Raw genomic sequence first — 4584 nt, 5'->3', positions numbered from 1 at the left:
CACATACAAATTCACCTGGTAATATTCTCTAATCTCGCCCAATCTCTATTGGCCCAGCGTGACTACAGATCATTTATCAGCGCAAGTTAGTTACTCTGCACTACTCTGATGTACTTGTGCTAACTTACTCTGCCTGATAAGTGAAGAGAAGTCAAAAGTGAATACCAAAAACTGTCATATGAATGAATGGATATGAAGAAAAAAGATAGACTAAAAGAAAATGACTAAAAAAATCATGTGGAACCAAAAAACTAAGAAGCAATAGTAAGGCAAATAGAAATAGGACGAAGCAGGTGAACAAAATGGATGTGAATAAGGAAATGAATAAAACACTTAACAAGAAAAAGAATACCAGTGTAATACAAACGCAAAGGGCAAACAAAAGTAAGACAGTAAGTATAGGGACTTGGAATATACGAACTACTAAAGGAAAAAAAGAGAAATCAGTAGTGAAAATGATAAAACACAAAATTTAGATACTAATAATTGCGGATACGAAAAAGGAAAGAATAGGTATAACAAGAATACATTAATTATTATTACTACTATTATTATTATGAATTGGCCAACAAATTTTTACGTCGAATTATAGGCCAATTATATTAAGAGTAAGATATTAATATTAGGAGTATCTATTGCAATCAAGTAGCTACAAGTTACTACTTGTCCGAATTGTCGGAGATAGATTTTCCAGTACTACAACGACTCTGTTTAATTAAATTAAACTGATGTATGTTGGTGTAAAAGATGTCAATATCAGTAGAAGACAAAATATTGATCATCTGAGACAAGGGGGTATTTCCAGAATATTAGTTTTTGCCGTTTCATGATGTATTAAATAAAATTTCCTAACGTTAAAACTAGGAATGTTGAAATAGGTTTTCGCGAGTAGGTCGGGACAGGACAGTCAATTTGATAATTAACTAACTTCTGAAGGAATTTTAAGTAGACGTATCGTATATATAAATATATAAGTATATACATAATAATACACGCTATTCTGCTCAGGTGTAGATCAAAAAAGACCAAAAAAGGGGTAGGAGTAATAATATCAGATACGTTAAAAGAAATAAATAAAGCAATCTATGGTACTGAAAAAACATCAAAGATAAAAATGAAGATATTTGACGACAGTGGAGAACACGGAAGATTCAACAAAAGAAACTAAAGATGAATTATGTAGCAATAAATGAGGGAGAGGAAAATAATAGTAAGCCAAATAGAAATAGGACGAAGCAGGTGAACAAAATGGATGTGAATAAGGAAATGAATAAAACACTCAACAAGAAAAAGAATACTAGTGTAATACAAACGCAAAGGGCAATCAAAAGAAATATAGTAAGTATAGGGACTTGGAAAGTATGAAGTACAAAAGGAAAAGAAGAGAAATCGGCAGTAAGAATGATAAAACACAAAATGTAGATACTAATAATTACGAAAAAAAAAGAAATAGGTATGACAAGAATACATTATTATTATTGTTATTGTAAATTGGCCACCAGATTTTACGTCCAATTATAGGCCAATTATATCAAGAGCATGATATTAATATTAGGAGTATCGATTGCAATCAAGTAGCTACAAGTTATTACTTGTCCGAATTGTCGGAGATAGATTTTCCAGTACTATAATGACTTTGTTTAACCATCATATTTTAATATTCCTCTAAACTGACGTATGTTGGTGTAAAAGATATCAATATGAGTAGACGAAAAAATATTGATCATCTGAGACAAGGGTGACATTTCCAGGATATTAGTTTTTGCCGGTTGATGATGTAGTAAATAAAATTTCCTAATATTAAAATTGGGAATGTTGAAATAGATTTTCGCTAGTATTAGATCAGGACAGTCAATTTCATAATTAACTAGCTCATGAAGGAATTTTAAGCAGAAGTATCGTATATACATATACATATATAGGTATATACATAAAGATTACTGGCTATTCTGGTCAGGGGTAGATCAAAAAAGACTAAAAAAGAGGTAGGAATAAAGATATCAGGTAAGTTAAAGGACATAATTAACGAAACCTATGTACATGAAAAAATATTAAAGATAAAAATGAAGATATTTGACGACGAACGGTGCGGAACACGGAAGATTCAACAAAAGAAACTAAAGATGAATAATATAACAATAAATGAGAGAGAGGAAAATAATAGTAAGGCAAATAAAAATAGGCCGAAACAGGTGGACAAAATGGATGTGAAAAAGAAAATAAATAAACAAAGGGAAAAGAAGAAAAATCAGTAATGAAAATGATAAAACACAAAATATAGATACTAATAATTACGGAAACAGGAAACAAAGGAATAGGTATAACAAGAATAGATTATTATTATTATTGTAAATTGTCCAATAGATTTTACGTCTAATTATAGGCCAATTATATTAAGAGTAAAATATTAATATTAGGAGTATCTATTGCAATCAAGTAGCTACAAATTATTACTTGTCCGAATTGTCGGAGATAGATTTTCCAGTGCCTACTACAATGATTCTGTTTAATGATCATATTGTAATATTCCTTTAAACTGACATATGTTGGTCTAAAAGATGTCAATATCAGTAGACGAAAACATATTGATCATCTGAGACAAGGGTAACATTGCCAGGATATTAATTTTTGCCGTTTCATGACGTAGTAAATAAAATTTCTAAAACTGGGAATGTTCAAATAGATTTTCGCTAGTAGGTCAGGACAGTCAATTTGATAATTAACTCATAAAGGAATTTTAAGTAGAAGGTTCGTATATATACATATTTAAAGAATACTGGCTATTCTGGTCAAGTGTAGATCAAAAAGGACCAAAAAAGGGATAGGAATAATAATATGACGATATTTGACGACGAACAGTGGAGAAGACGGAAGATTCACCAAAAGAAACTAAAGATGAATTATATGGCAATAAATGAGGAAGAAGAAAATAAGATAATAATGGGAGACTTAAACGGCGGAGTAGGAAACCATAAAACCATAGGACAGGTACAGAAGAATTTTTAGAAAGAGAAGGAGAAGAAACGAGGCACAACAACGAAAAAAGAATGAAAATTTGTGTGGAAAATGATTCAGTAATAAGCAATACTATACAAAAGAAACATTTTATCCTGAAACGTAGAGGAAGCTTTTTACTTAATTGTTCCAAATACAATTGCCCAAAAGACATACCTGATAAACTTTATTTCCAATATTAAGAGGTACTATTATGCATATGCAAAATTAAAAGCAACCCGAGAGACTTGAAAGGAAAGAAAAAAAAATCAAAAATAACCACAGTGGAACTAAAAAAATAAACAAAAAGATCAATAGCACAGAATGGTGGACCGCAGGAATAAAATAACTAATGAAATAGAAAAAAGATTGTTGGAAAAGATATATAAACACAAAGAGAGCAAAACAATATATGATACGACTAACATAAAAGATGAGGATGGAAACATAATCACAGATGAAGAGAAAATAGTGGAGATATAGTAACAACGACATTTCCAAAAACTGACAGAGGGTGATCTAAAGGAAGAGAAAGAACATGAGGAGCAGAATGAGTCATAGGAAAAAGATACAAGACAGGTAGAAGATCTATCAGAAATATATGAAACACAAAAATGGGGAAAAGTGCCTGGGAGACATAATGTAACCTCCGAAATGGTAAAATATAGAGGAGAAGAATTAAATAAATTAATGAATGAGATAATATAGGAAATAATGGTATTGAAAGTAAAACTGAAAGTCAGGGATAATATTATCGATATATAAAAAGGGGATAAGAGAGATTGCAAAAATCTTGAGAGAATAATGGGAAAAATATTAATAGAAAAGATTGAAACCACCCTAGAAGAACATTCAGAAAAGTGAAAAGTACAGAAGACCTAATAGTTGTGATCACGCAAACCAGCGAAAAGTTTATGATAAGCAAGAAGAAAAAGATAAATATTTTGTTTTATAGACTTAAAAAATCGTTTACCGGATAAGAAGAGAAGACATACGGAAAACCTACATACATACAAGGAGAACACAAACATAGAACCAAGAAAGAAGATCCAAAAAAATTTAAAACAAGGATGGAAGTGGACGAAGCAGTAAATGAAGCCAAGAAAACAATGAAAAAACTAAAAATGATATATTGGCAGATGCAACCACCCTAGATAACTGTTTCCAAATGACATGATCACAATACCAAAAACAGCAGAAGATCGACAAAGTAATTAAAAAAAGAAACCTATACAGGAAGATAACAAAAATAAATTTGAAGAAAAACCTTGAAACAGCCAAAGCTGTGATAATCTCGGAAGAAGAGAATATACTATATAACAACGACGTTTCCAAAAACTGACAGAGGGTGATCTAAAGGAAGAGAAAGAACATGAGGAGCAGAATGAGTCACAGGAAAAAGAAACAACACAGGTAGAAGATCTATCAGAAATATATGAAAGACAAAAATGAGGAAAAGTACCTGGGAGACATAATGTAACTTCCGAAATGGTAAAATATAGAGGAGAAGAATTAAATAAATCAATGAATGAGATAATACAGGAAATAATGGTATTGAAAGTAAAACTGAAAGTCAGGGATAATATTATC

This window comes from Zophobas morio, unplaced genomic scaffold (assembly GCF_036711695.1).
Source record: "Zophobas morio isolate AGI-343-1 ecotype UQ-CSIRO unplaced genomic scaffold, CSIRO_AGI_Zmor_V1 ptg000014l, whole genome shotgun sequence".
Classification (NCBI taxonomy): Eukaryota; Metazoa; Arthropoda; class Insecta; order Coleoptera; family Tenebrionidae; genus Zophobas; species Zophobas morio.
The sequence above is the reverse complement of the archived record's forward strand: the minus strand, read 5'-3'. Positions refer to the sequence as shown.